Raw genomic sequence first — 15,975 nt, forward strand, 5'->3', positions numbered from 1 at the left:
ACTCGATAATATGAAAACATATGAGTGGCACTCGGGCAACCCAGAGGTCAAACCCAACTGCATAGTTAGTCGGTAGGTCGGCTAAAATGTCATCCGTGTATGGCGCTCATACAAACCGCGCGTAAACATATGGTAAATGTAAGAGGTGGGTAGGGATATCTGCAAAGTATGCAAAATATGGTCAATACACATGACCGAGACTACCTCATGCTCCCGGTGCATGTCCAGCTCAAATCTGTACCAGGGCAACGTATGTTGCACAACATTAGGCACCAACAACTGATCCCTCCACCTGTACAAAATATAACGTAAGTGAAAAAGGTGTAACGACTAGTATGTACTACGACTCAATATTCGTAGCACTCATACAAGGAATGGTTTGTAAGTGGAGTTACTAACTTCCACGTGAGTGGAGCTGGGTCAATCGAGCGTTCGTCCTGGTCCCTCTGAATAAGACGCCGGAAACCGCGGCACGTAGGAGCTAATGACATGAATCTCTCCCACACCCAAACCTACAATAAGCAGAGTGCTTCTCCAATCTATGAATGGGAAATATCAGTAGCGCGGCACATCTCCCAGTACAGCCACGCTAACGTCGCAAAGCCCTAACTATACTGGCGTATCTCTGCTCGCTCCGCGAGGAGTGGAAGGAACATCAAGTGCGCGTAACTGCCCGAGAGGTCGCAGAACAGCATCCCACATATCAATCGCAGCATGTGGGCACATGCGTGGCACGCTACTGTGTGATCATCGGTAGCTGCCGGGAGCTGGCGAAACAGCTTGCCCTTGAGAAGCTGCATGCGAATGTAGGCACCAACAAGCTCACCATCTGGAGGCACCACTCCTAACAATCTCTCGCACATGTGACATAGTGCTCCCCCCTGACCGGCGCCTCCCTCCTGTATTGGTCCAGCAGGACGACCAGTGACAAGCATCCCATCAATCGGCAAGCCAAACAACACCGCGACATCCTGTAAGGTGATAGTCGCCTCCCCGTGCGGCAAGTGGAACATGTGTGTCTCCGACCTCCATCGCTCCACCAACGCAGTCACGAGATGCCAATCCAACTAAATATGGCCAATTTGATATATGCCATAAAAGCCCGCGTCCCGTATCCAATCAATAATCTGGGGTCCGTGCCTATCCTCTCGTGTACACTCTGAGTGCCCCCTCGGCAATATAAAACGTCAGCATGCGAATCGGTCCACGCCCGACTGGACCAGTGACGATCGCCCATAGTCAGTACATTAGGATCGGAAGGCCCTAGATCGATCCTACAAACAAGATAGCATAGTTAAAGCATCAACATAAAAATCATCATAATTGATTATACGTCACGGTTGCTTTGTAGGGTGGAATTGAACGAAAATCTCAGGTTTCATCGTAGATGTGTACAACTGAAAATATCTCACCTAACTTTTTTTCTCAAGATGCACTATTCCCCATTGATGAATAGAGTGACTAAATTGCTCCAAGGCAACCGATAGCATGGAAGGAGATGTGTTCACCGAAAAAGGAAGGCAACCTGGGGATCTTAGATTTGGAATCTAGGAATAAGGCTCTCCTTAACCGAGCCCAAGATCATGAATCTTGGCCCAAATGGATGCGGTTGACTTATTTTAAAGACTCATCGTTTCGGGATGCAGAGGCTAAGCATGATGCTTCCCAATTGTGGAAAAAAAAAAATAGTTGATCTTAAAAATTGCCTTGTTCAAAAGGAGGGAGTAGTATGGCAGCAGAAAACTAGTTGAAATTATGGGGCTACAAATAGGCAAATTTCTTCATCTATTGCATATGGAACGTGTGTGAAACAAAGGGATAGAAGTAGTATGGCACAAAGATGTTTGGAAATGTGGTAGTATTCCTAAGCACCCATAATCTTATGGTTGATGTGTGGCAGCACCCATAATCATTCTTTCGCCCCTCTTATGGCAATTAAATGTGTAGGACACTTCATTTAACCTATAAGTGATAGGTTAGTGCGAAGGTTCAACTGCATCCCCAGGTTGTGTCCTTCTCGGACATCTCGTGTGATTATGTCCTTCTTGACGACATATGCTACATGTGATATTTTTCATATCTTCCCGGGCGTCCATCTCGTTGTATATACGCAAGCTCTAAGCTAACCTTTATGTCAGCATATACAGGATTTGCCTGCAAATTTGGCAACGAGGAAGCTGGTCAATATGCCTCATGCATAATCGGATGAAAATCCGTAGCATATGTCGCATAGTGCTCGGTAGTGCTCAAATATGACTCAACATACTGGCTTGCATTTAGCCGTGTCTCGGCACAGGCGGCGAGAAGGTGAGAGCAGGGATAGTGTAAAGATTACCACTTCCCGCATGAGCATTTGCACCTCTGGATGCTCAAAGTTTGGACGTTGTTTCCTTTATGGGGTTCTAACTGCACGGTCGTGATGCTAAAAGTACCCTTAGACCAGTTGAACATCGTGACTTGATGTCCGATCGCCTTCAGCTTCCTTCTTTCCATCGTTAGCAATATATGCGGAGTCAACGTATTTCCTCCAAATATTGCATTACGAGCAGCCTCCCGTCGGCTATTGAAATAATGTGCAACGCGATAAAATGTTAGTTGCACAAGAGCCGTTATGGGAAGGCTATGAGCGCCTTTCAGGACTACGTTGAAACATTCGACTAGGTTAGTGGTCATGTTCCCATACCTCTTTCCACCATCGTGGCACTGAGTCCACATATGAGGAGGGATCTGATCGAAGAATGACTTGGCTGGCTCTCCACCCTCATCGAATATCCTCTCCATCCACTTGTCAAATTTTCTCACATGATGCTTCCTTCTCGCTCGCTCAGCCATTCACTTCATATTGGCACTCCGCACTTTCGTATTAAAGTTGCTCACCATATGTCAAAGGCAGAATTGGTGGTGCACACGTGGTGGTTGCCAATCAAGATTGCGCTCCACTGCAGCGATAATCCCTAGATGCCGATTTGATATGAGGCAAATGTCATCCTTGTCGGTAATGGAACGTAGACAACACAGAAACCAATCCCATATGTCGAGGCTTTCCTTTTGCACAATAGCGAATGCAAGGGGAAATATTTGCCTATTTGCATCCGGGCACGTCGCAATAAGAAGTTTGCCCTTGTACTTATTGTACAAGTGTGTCCTGTCCACACATATAACGGGAGGGCAGTGACGAAAACCCTAAATACATGCTGCGAATGACCAAAATATAGATATGAAGGTTGCGCTGTTCTCGCTACCTGGAACAGGAGTCGACCTCCACCTGACTATAGTCCTAGAATTATACGCGCGCATCGCTTCCATCCACTTTGGTAACGTTTCATAGGATTTCTCCCAATCACCGAATACTTGGGCAGTTGCCTTATGTTTGCCCAACCAAACCTTCTTATAAGAGATTGAATACCCGAATCGACGATCTATGAACTCTTTCAATGTAGTGATCGACGTCGACGCATCTCCCCTTATCATATTCACTATCTCCCCAGCAATAAGGAACGACATGATTTGGTTATGGTCCTACGACAAAAGTTTATTCAGACATATGTGCGGACCACCATATTGGGTGATTTCGAATAAACGGTGCATCATCCGATACATGACATGCAATCTCCACGCGCAATCATGGTCTTTACACCTAGCAACCCATAAATCAGGGGTAAATCGCACAACGTGGAAGTCATGGTGGGTGCGAGCGTGATATATTCGCACTGCGGCGATCAGTTGATCCTTCAATCCAAAGAGCATCCCCTTACTCAACTCAGAGAACTCATCCCAACGAGTCACGCATATAGAAAGCTCATTCATCACAGTTAAATCTGCAGCATCTAGGTCAATATGACCGTACATCAAATGCTCGCCCATGAATTAGGCGTCAAACGTTGCATCATCTGTGTCACGGTGGGGTAAGTTCACATCATCGGGGACATCATTTAACCCTTCACCCATTTCCTGCTCGTGCATGTCTCCATCTTCAAGATGAACATCGTTTGTAATGTTCATGCTCTTGTCCAATGCGTCGTTCGCAATGGCAAATAACACGTGTTAGGAACAAGTGTTTCGTGCACCAACGGCTCGAATGACGATTCCAGATATTCATTAAAATTGACCATAGACATGGCACGAACTTCTGCACTAATATAGAGGTGATGTGTTTGTTCGGTGTCTTCATCGACTTCATCCAATTGCTCCGCAGGCGCGTCTGGCTGCCTAACCACGATTACACTCATTTGAGGAATGGTCTCGATATACAATTGCACCGTTAAATATGTCTCATCGACGCAGTGTGCATCCAATACAATGCGCAGCCCATAATCATCAGATATGGGAACAGACTCGTAGAAGGCTGTATTATTTAACCCTTGCAGAGGGTATCTTGCGGTCACCCGCAAAGCATATTAATCTGGATCAATATGCAAATATTTATATATCTTCGTATATAATTTATTTAATTTACACCTAGGGCTAATTCGAATAGGTCGAACTGGCGGACTACTATACCTAATACCATCTAATCCGGTTATGATGTCCCCCCCTATATATAATAATACCATCACCGGAGCACTGCTTAAGCTTCCTGCCATTTAGATCGGCGATCGGGAAATAAAAAAAACCTACGCAAAATAAAATTGTATGTATAAGTGATATGTGTTACTTATAGCTTAACGAAATAAATACTTTAGGTTTATTTCACCTTTCAAACTTATTATAACAATACTCAAATGATATGGGTGGCACATCTTGAATTTATCTCTATAATTAATTAAAGAAGGGAAAGTCTCTTCATAATTCTTAAATAGCCCTCATTCCTGCCAAGATATCCTTGCATTACATCATTTACAAATCATAGATATTTAAATAATTTAATTTAATAATTTTAATTTTAAATTTCTAAATTATTTCTATACTTTTTCATTATTTCAAAAACCCAATTATTGTAAGCTCCATGTTCAAATCAAATTCAAATTCACATTTTACACCTTTTAAATTAGGACTTGGATTCATCATATCTATTCTGAACACTCTTATTCTCAGAGACCCCTTCCCTTTATAAGGCAGTATTCATTAGGAACACACATAATCTTGCTAATATAATCTTATGAAAAACATAATTATAATCTTCAGTGATATAGAAATATACATGTTATTTCTTATATCTTATATATGTATATAGCATTTTGCCCATAGTTAAGGCACTCTTCTGAAAAATCTCGTTTCAAAATTTAAGAACTTCCCTATTGAGACGGAAAAAGTATATGTAAAGATAATTCTTTAGTGAGAGAGAGTCTTGAGTCAAAATCAATGTTGTGACAATTATTCAAAAGTATTTTCCTTTACTAATTATATATATTGGTAATGTGGAGCACACAAGAAAAAATTCAATTAAAAAGACCATACACATGATTATTTCAAATATAATTTTGCAGTTTTGCACGCCTACCCACTCAGCACTAATTACAATAATAATTCAGTATCCACCCAGGCATTATCAAGAAACAGTATCAAGAAACAATGTATAAGTGTCTGTTATATATATATATATACACATTATCATCCTACATTTTCATAATATAAATATATATTCAATATATATGATAATATTATTATTTTAATGTTTCTTGATGATAATATTATTATTTTTATTTTTCTTGATTCATAATATGTTATAAGAGATCATCAAAATCCAATGATTAATGAAAACATGCATTTAAAAAAAATTGTTACTATATCAATATAAATACATACAAAAAAATTTCAGCACTCTAAATAAAAAAATTTTCATAAAAAAGAAAATTCAAATACAAAAATACAAGTATTAACCTTAAAGAAAAGCCCTTCCGAACGAAACTTTCAGCACTCTAAACTCAATCAACTCCGATTATCAAACAAGTTTTCGATCAAACAAAATTAATTTCAAAATTTATGAACCATAAACATTGAGAATGTGTCTTACCCCATTTGTTCCTTTATATACACATGCTTGAACCCCACTCGTTGCAACGGTCACCTGCGCAAACGTCCGGCCTGTCCTTCAACGGTAACTTGCAGCTCGCTCTGCTCTTCCCCATCTTTCTGCAAATAGGTACCACTCTCTGTTTGCGCATGGAAGGAGGAAGAACGACTGAATTTAGGCTGAAGCAAATCTTGCTACTCCAAGTAGCAAGATTTGCCAAGCGTCAAACGCCGAGTGGCCCAGCATTTAAGTATCCAAAGCAAATCTCGCTGGTTCGTCTAGCGAGATTTGCCACACGTCGACACGAGCTCCTTCTCTCAAAAGTAAATCTAGCTACTTGGAGTAGCGAGATTTGTTTAAATCTCGCTACTCCAAGTAGCGAGATTACGTCAGAGTCATTATGAGAAATATTTCTCAAAAAGGAGTATTATTTAATATATTTTTTATAAAAAAAAATAATATGGGAAAAAAGTGTGAGTTTTTTCCCATTTTAATTTTATTTTTTAATAAAATATCAAATAATACTTTGTTTGAGAAAAAATCTCACATTTTAAGACTTACGGTAATCTTGCATGTTGAAGCTGCGAGATTTTAACAAATCTCTCAAGTTTAAGTTGCGAGATTTAAACAAGGAAAGGTGTTTGCGATGACGCGTGCAGCTAAATCTCACAGGATGGTCCGGGAGATTTGTACCTCAGGATGGTCCTGCGAGATTTGTATGGGACTTTTTCTTCACCCTCTGTTCTTCCCCCGACTCCATCAGCTCAAAAAAATCCTCCAACCCCAACAGCCTCTTCCCGACGGAGTCTGTTGACCTCATCGCCGCCTCTGCCTCCTCCTCCTCCTCCTCCTCCGGCAGGTCGCCGCCCAACGCAGTGCCGCAGCTCGCCGCCATTGTGGGTGCATGTGTGTTTGTGATCCAAAAGGCATTGAATGAATGTTTGGAATTTGAGTGTTGCTGTGGCGTATCAGTGTGGAGTTTTATTTTGAGGATCATTTACTGCTGCTTGTCATATAGATACAGAAAATGTTAGGATGAACTTCAGGGTTGGCTAGACTTCAATCACTGCTTAACTCTTCAACCTTACATTGGAGCCAGAACCATTTTTGATGTCATTTGCAGATAAAAAAAGATGAAAATATTTACTGCAAATATGGTTTTTTTTTTTTTGTGAGTGCTAAAGTTAATGCATTATATGGGAGATTTTGTTTCCTCTTTTGTATACAGTTCATGGAAAGTTGGGTGGTGAAAAGCCATTGGAAACAAGGTGTTCTGTGAAACTCATAAAGCTTAAGGATAGCATCACCATGGATAGGCAAGCTGCAGAAATGATGGAGTACTAATGGCAGTCTTTAATTTATTGCCTTTTATTGTCCTTAAAAGAAATTTAAATTCATGGTATTAGTTGTATTGAGGAACGGTGGAAACTTGTAGTTTTCTACAGAGTGCGGAGTCAGATTTCTGCAGAAAATCACGAGAGGCTCGGAGAACACCGATTCACAGAGTTCAAAGGCTATATTTCTTTCCATAACTCATCCTGTTCAACACCAAGAAAAAATCAGATAGAAAATTGACCCTATGACTGACGCTCCCACACCGAAAATTGACAAAAACAAAACAAAAAACGAAAACTCCATTTTCCCTCACAGAAAACTCCACACTGATACGCCACAACAGCACTCTAATTCCAAACAAGGTGTTCTTTGAAACTCATAAAGCTTAAGGATAACATCACCATGGATAGGCAAGCTGCAAAAACGATGGTGTATGGCAGTTTTAATTTATTGCCTTTTATTGTCCTTAAAAGAAATTTAAATTCATGGTATTATTTGTATTGAGGAATGGTGGGAACTTGTAGTTTTCTACAGAGTGCGGAGTCAGATTTCTGCAGAAAATCATGCGAGACTCGGACGAGGTCGGCAGACTCCGACGGGGAGAGGCTGTTGGGGTTGGAGGATTTTTTTGAGCTGATGGAGGCACAGGGGAATAACAGAGGGTGAGGGGAGAGAAAGTCCCATGCAAATCTCACAAGACCATCGTGCGAGATTTGGCTTGCGTAATCACACAAACTTCTTTTGCTCATTTAAATTTCGCAACTCAAACTAACGAGATTTGTTTAAATCTCGCAGCCTCAACTTGCGAGATTACGTAAGCATTAAAATGAGAAATTTTTTTCCAAACGAAGTATTATTTGATATTTTATTAAAAAATAAAATTAAAATGGGAAAAAACTCTCAAGAGGTCACTAGCTCAGAGTTTTTCCCCATTTTATTATTATTTTATAATAACATATTAAATAATACTCTCTTTGGAAAAATTATTTTCAAAATGACGCTTACGTAATCTCGCTACTTCATCCAGCGAGATTTGTCACGCATCTTATTTTCTAGGCAAATCTCACTTGATCAAGCAACAAGATTTGTTTGTCACGCGTCAACACTCGATTGGGTTACCATTTAAATCTCGCTATTTGATTTAGGGAGATTTGCTTGGGAAAGTGCTGCAGCGTTGGACTCGTGGCAAATCTCGCTGGTCCATCCAGTGAGATTTGCTTTGGAAATGGGTTTCATTGGTCCATCCGTTGTTGGATGTGTGGCAAAACTCACTAGACCATCCAACAAGTTTTGCTTGAAAATTGACTTTCCTCCTTCCTTTGCTTGCGAATGAATTGCAGAGGGACCAGAGAGGGGCTTTGCAGAGCAGAGGCACATAAGAGGGTAGAGCTGGCCGAATGATTGGACGGGAGAGCAGGTGACCGTTGGAGAGGACTCACCGACCATTGCTCGTCAAACAATCGAGAGAAGGTATAAAAGGGGGAGATAAGGTATGTGACTTCCTCAACTCTTGCTCACGTTATTGATTTTGTGAATAATATATTAGTTTGATTCAAGTGTTTAATAAATTCGTGGTTGATTGCAAGTATTTGTTGGAAACCCCCAAGATTGAGGTTAGGGTTATTATGATTTTGTGGTTGATTTACTTAAATTTAATATTGTACTTCGTGTCATTAATTTCATGTGTATTTCCAGCCATTTATTTCTTTCATATGTAGACTGTATGTGTAATTGGTATTGAAAAAATAATAATTTCTACTGTATTGTGTATGTGTAATTGGTGTTGAAAGAAACAATTGATACAAAGAAATTACCATGTGTTTTAATAAAAGAAAGTTAATTGTAACTGTCAGTGCCGTTTAAATGAATAATCAAACTTTTAAAAGATAGATAATAAAAAATAAATAATAATCTAATAAATACTTTTCAAATAATTAATATTATGTTAACCTTATAGGTCATTCCCGATTTTGATAATGACAAATACTTTTTGTATTTGATGACTTTCAAGTTTATGTATAGGATCATACTAACTAGATCACATTGATAGCATGTAGCAACTTGAAGAATTATGAAGACCCGACATATATATATATATATATATATATCATTTGTTGTAATATTATTGGGTCTGTAATAATTTAAGTTCAATGGTTTGTAATAATTAATGTCTTACCTACATGGTCGGATAGATAAGCTCAAAACCATAGATGAACCTTAGGGATCACCCTTCGATCGACCGGCGCCAGATTTTTAGGATATATGCTCAAAGGCCTTAGATCAACCATAGAACCCACAATATTGCATGAAAATAACCTCCATAATCATAGTGTTGATTATCATGTGAATAAGGATAACTTTATAAGAAGAAAAAGACTGAAATGTACAAAAATGGCATGTTCGGTCGACCAAACTTCTACACGCAGAACTCTCCGGTCGACCGAACCCCCATCGGGTCAACAAGTTGACCGCTCGGTCGACCGACCAAAAACATATAGGCAATCCCTAGTCGACCGAACCTCCTAGTTGACCGCTTTGTCGACCGACCAAAAACATATAGGCAACGCCCTGATCAACCGAACCCCCATGCGGGAATTTCCAACCACTCGGTCGATCGAACATCCTAGTTCAAAATGACCCGGTCGACCGAACCACGTGGATTTGGAAAATCGCCTTTGAACCCCTCAAGTACGGTCGACTATATTTCTAGTTCAAAATACTCCCGATCGACCGAACCTAAACACTCGGTCAACTGAACCTTAAGTACAGTCGATCGGTGCTCTCAGGTTGGCGAAAATTACCAAGGCTAAAATGCTATTATTTTTTAACTAACCTCATTTAAACATTTCCAAAAATGACAAAAAGGTCCCAAATAGTAAAAAATTCAGGGGTGTCTATATATACCCCCTTATTTGCAAAAATTAGTTTAAGATTAGCAATTATAATTAGCAAATATCCTTTGTTTTCCAAAAAGCCAAAATCTCATATTCAAACCATATACTACTCCTCGTACTCATCCATATTGCAAATACCACTTAGTAAGAGTGCTCTTGTGTTCATCTCACCAAGCTTAAACTCTCACTTGCTCATTTTGATTGAGATTAATTTTTCTTTGAGAGTAAGCTTCCAGTTTTTCTAGGGGGCTTCGTAAATAAGCCTTTCGTAGGAAAACTTCTTAAAGCTTATGAGTTTTGCATATTTATTGCAATACTCAAGAGTTTGTATTGTGTTTTGTTTGTGAAATAATATTTTGCAAACCATCTTCCAAATATCTCTTGTGCTTATTTTTTGAGAAATTTTTTGAGATATTTGCTTGCGTGCTAAAGATCTTTGTTATTGTACCTTTTGATTGATAATATCATCTTAACACAAAGATCAAATAATTTTTACAAACTAATTTCAAATATCTTGTGTGGTTTATTTTGAGAAAAATATTTATTGAAGGTATTTGAAAGTGTGCTTGAAGATAAATACTATTTTACAAATCAACTTCAAATATCTCTTGTGTTTTATTGTGAGAAAAATATTTGTTGAGGATATTTGAAGTGTGCTTGAAATCTTTGTTGCTGCATTGTGATTGATACTGTTATTTTGATACAAAGATCTTTTCATATACACTCTTACGAACTGATTGTCATATTTGCATTAATCTTTGAGAGTAGATATTAAGACTACACTGAGCTTATCATATCTTATCATCCGGTAGTGTGATGATTATATTAGTACATATGTGCTTAGTGTAAGAAGCATTTTACGTGTACGCAAATTATTGGTTAAATTTGTTATATTCTAAGCGTGGGCCTGAAGAGGGAGACTAACCTTGTGGAATAGTCCCGGATTGGCTTAGACCTGATTAGGAAAACTAGGTGCACCATCCTGGTAAGGTGTAAGTTGAGGTCAGGCCCGTTAATTGACCTGGTTGTAAATGGTGCTGCTCCACCCGTTAAGTGAGCTTATAGCGTAATCCTTATGTGGGTGTGCCAAGGCGAGGACGTAGGCAGTATTGGCCGAACCCCAATAACATATCGTGTGTCTATTTATATTTTCGCTTTTTATATTCCTGCACGTGTATGTTATAGTGTGAATGACGCACATGATTTAAATTTCCATATATTATATTTATCTGCGTATTTGGGGTTGCCTAGAAAGACCCTAGGTTGTGAAATATTGCTAATATCTGGTTTAATATAGGAATAATTTTTAAAATTCCAATTCACCCACCTCTTGGATATACATCAAAGCCAACAAATGGTATCGGAGCCTCGTTACATTAACTTAAACGTTTTTTGCTAAAAGATCGAGATGACTCTCATTGGTGTATCCCCATTCGGAGAGGGACAGTTACGTACTAGTCCTCCATTGTTTTGTGGTGTCAATTACACCACCTGAAAAATTAAAATGAGTGTATTTATAAAGTCTATGAGTTGGAGGGTCTGATAGGTGATTGTCAAAGGAATTTGTATATCTGTAAATGAAAATGATATTACTTTGATGCATGCAAATTCATATGCCGTGAAAATATTATATTGTGCTTTGAATTCTAACATCTTTCTTGAGATCATGGCATGTAGAAGTGTACAAGAAATCTGGGATGAACTTGAAGGAAAATATAGAGAATCCCGGAAGAATGAAACCACCACTTAGGAAGTGGTAAATGACAGTGTTAGTGCGTTAACAGAATAGGAGGTATATGATTTTTACTCCAGCTCTATTGATGATTCTTATGCTGAACATTGTGGTATGTCATATGTTGAATCATCTGTTGATAGTGTTGTTAATGATGCATGCAATGATTCTGGTGAAAAATACTGCAATATATTGTATGATGAACCATTTGACATTCCTTATGATAAATATGTTAACAAAGCATGCGTTGATTCATATGGTAGTTGTAGAGATAAATCTTATGATGAATCATGTGATGAACTAAGTGTTAAAAGCATGCCCTCATATGGAGAACTAGAAAAGGCTTCATTTAAATTTCGTGAGTTTCTAGTTAGATTATCTAAGCAAGGAATTGTGGTGAAAAATGAAAATAAAAGATTGGCAAAACAATTGAGAGAGTTGGAAAATTATCATGCCATCTTAGAAAAGATAAAGAATAAGAAAATATTGAAAATGATCTGCTTAGAAGAAGAAATGGATGATTATTTTAGAACTACACTCAAAGTTTTAAATGTAAAGAATAATCATAATAAATCCTTAAAAATTAAAAATAAAAATCTTTTCAAAAAGGATTGAGGATTATCATATGATTCCCACTCTCGTGCCTCAAGAAGTAAGCATAAGTGTTGTAAGCATAATCTTTCATGTATTTACAAAACTTGCTTATATTGTAAAAGAAAAAGGCACAGTTGATTTACTTGCTCATCCAGAAGTGCCAGAGGCCTAGAAAAAGAGATGAAATGGATAATCATGAAAGCAAAATTTGTAGGACCTAAGGAAAAATGGATCTAAATTAATATTATATAATCATTTAATCCATCCTTAGCTCCTAGGTTTAGGGGTAGTGATAACTAAAAGGCTAGGAAGTGGTCTTTGCTTAATATGTCAAATCTTGGTATTGCTTTCACTATATAATATTGTTTTACTAAGAACCTTTAGAGAATCATGTCAATGTGGAAATACATGTAATATATCCAATTTGAACTTAATGTATATATATCATAATGATTGGTGAAAATGTGAAAACATTGGCAGTTTGCTAAAATGAAATCCACTTCCGAATGGACAAGACAACTAAGCCTAGTATATAATTTTGATTGCTTAACTCACACGCAAATATGAAAATCTTTAGTTAAGCACACATTGTCCATTGCACAAACTTGTGGTTTAGGGAATCCATCTCACACTATATATCATTTAATCCTAAACCCATCCTTAAACTTTTTAGCCTTGAACAAGTAGAAGTCATAACTCTAGGTGTAAGCACTAGTTATTATAAATTCCTAATCCAATAAGTGCTTGTAATAAGATATCATTCCTAATAAAAAATTAGAGGCATCCATAAGGGGAGTGTCCCTTTTAAGTTTAGATTGTAAATCCTTTAATTCTGGTTAACTTCTTCCATAGAAAATCTTTACCATATCACGATCACATCAGGTAAAGATCCATCCTCTCATTGATTCGTATCGTTGCTCCAAAACTATGATCATAGTCGAAGGATACATTCCAATCTCCAAAGAGCATTGGTAAAAAATATTCATATTCTCCTATATGCTCTTTGCGAAAATAGTTAGGACATTTTCTTTAGAATGGTTATCTTGTATATTGTCCTGCTACTACCAAAATACTCTTTTGAACATATTAATAATTTAATCTTTAAGTGTATTTATCCCTACTAGCTTGATAAGCTCTCAAAACGTTAAGTCAAATCTCTTAGAGCTTCAAATAATGTTAAATGGCTAAAGTAGTTGCATTAGGTTTCAAATCTAGAAAATGAAATGAAATCTCAAGTAGACCTATACACACGCAGTTTTGAAAGTCATTCCATTTTGTGCCTCTCACGCCCTGAAATTCATAGAAGCAAAGTGGTATGTGCTAGCTTATGATCCTAAAGAAGTACTATGCATGACTTTTGGTCTGATATGTAACGACCTAAAGAATAATGGTATTTAAATAATAAAAAGAAAGGGAAATGGAAATAGTAATAGAATGAGGCATCCGATTCGCGTTCGTCAACGACGTTGCACTTTGGGATGTAATGACCCAAGAAAATTTATCAAGTCCTCATCGACGAACACAGGGGATTCGTCAACAAGGGTACAAAAGGGCCTCATCAACGAAGACAAGTTTCGTCGATAAGAAGATACCGAGAGGTTATTTCAAGTTCTGAATTTCGTCGACGAGGAGATGATATTCGTCAACGAAACTTTTTCTTGGCCTCATCGACGAGATGACGTGGCTCGTCGACGAATTCCATAGTATAAATAGTGCTTACCTAGGATTTTAATGCAGCAAAAGTCAGAAAAACTCTCTCTCTCTCTCTCCTCCCTGCGGTTTCTCCCTCTTCTTTCTTCGATTTCGGCTCCATCGTTCATCGGATCGACGATCTGAGGCCACCACGACGCTCTTAGGGAAGTTCTCTTCAAGTAGCTTTCCAGCAGTTGTAGGAAATGCAGTAGATGTAAAAATAGTAATATTTTGTTATGAAATATATGGTTTTCAGGGTGTTAAGTGGATAACCCTGCGGGTGTAAGACTCGTCATAGTAGGGGATTTTTAGCAGGAATCAGGTAAGGGAAATATGCTATGCTAGACAATTCTAGTATGTTTTTAGTATAAATTATACGTTTTTACCAGATTATTATTCACAGCAGAAATTTGTATAGTTTATCAATTATGTTTAATATATATTTTAAATTACTGCGTGACATGAGAATATGAATACAGTACAAAATCATGTTTTACAGTATTTATATAGAAACATGTTTTACAGTAATTTTTAGGATCATGTTTTTACAGAATGTACAGATAGGAAATATGATTTACAGCAATTACAGAATACCATGATTATATAGTTTTACAGTACCATGACATACAGATTTACAGTTAATCTCAGAAACACAGTTGATATAGATACATTTTACTATAGCGTCATGGTTAATACAATTATTACAGAATCATGGTAAAACAGATAATTGTATATAGAGATGTATTATATAGTATCAAACCCCGATGGACCATTACAGATACAGTTTACAGAGCACGGTACTGTTGCTATATATATATAATAGAGTGCAACCACCTATTTATATAATACGTGGTAGATAAGTTGATCGTGCCCACGTGTGGATAGGCACCCCATTATATATAGGTTGAGGAGGGCCGATTGGACTGATGGAGTATAGTGGTTTATCCTGGTAGGCCAGCCAGTGATAGATCTCGCCTACGGGTTGCACAACCATGTCATAAGGGGTTAAATCATAACATACAGTTATCCATCCAGGGAAGTTTTCAGTTATTATTATGTATGTACAGTTTCACAGAAATGGGAAATATACTTATATATATTAAAAGTATTATGTATAGAAACCTAAAATATAGATATGTTAAGCAACATGGAAGAAGGTGGTGGTTTATATTACTTTTACTGCATTTACAGATTCAGTTATACATAATTATATAGAAATAAATTTTTATAGTATTGTAACTCATTTGCCACACACTAGCAATAGCATATTTCATATTACTGATCGTCGTCTCATCCCATTAAATTAATATTTTTCAAGTGATCTAGCCAGGTGAGCAGATCAGACTCGCAAGTAGTGGGGCTTCAGTACCGCTCTATCAATAAAGTGAGTATTTTTGGGAGTGTTTCTGTATAGCCCTAGCCAGTTTAGGGTAGGAAACAATTATATATGTATAGTTTGGAAACATTGAAACTCTCTAGTATTGTACATAATTTATACATGGTGGTGGTTGTGTGATTTTAGCTTCTTGCTGCTTAGGTGGATGACTAATTTTATATAGGAAGGTATCAGAGAAATGGAATTTCACAATAATTATTATTATTATTATAAAAAGGAAAAAAAAACTTAGTTAATTTAGCAGGTCGTTACATGATAAGTCTAAAGCATTCATGCCAAGTCTAAATCCATTGAAAATCCTAGGAACCTTGGCTAAAATATTTGGAGATGAAAAAGACATAAAATGAATAAGTGCATAACTCAGGGGGAGCTCTTATCT

This window comes from Malania oleifera, chromosome 13 (genome assembly GCF_029873635.1).
Source record: "Malania oleifera isolate guangnan ecotype guangnan chromosome 13, ASM2987363v1, whole genome shotgun sequence".
Lineage (NCBI taxonomy): Eukaryota > Viridiplantae > Streptophyta > Magnoliopsida > Santalales > Ximeniaceae > Malania > Malania oleifera.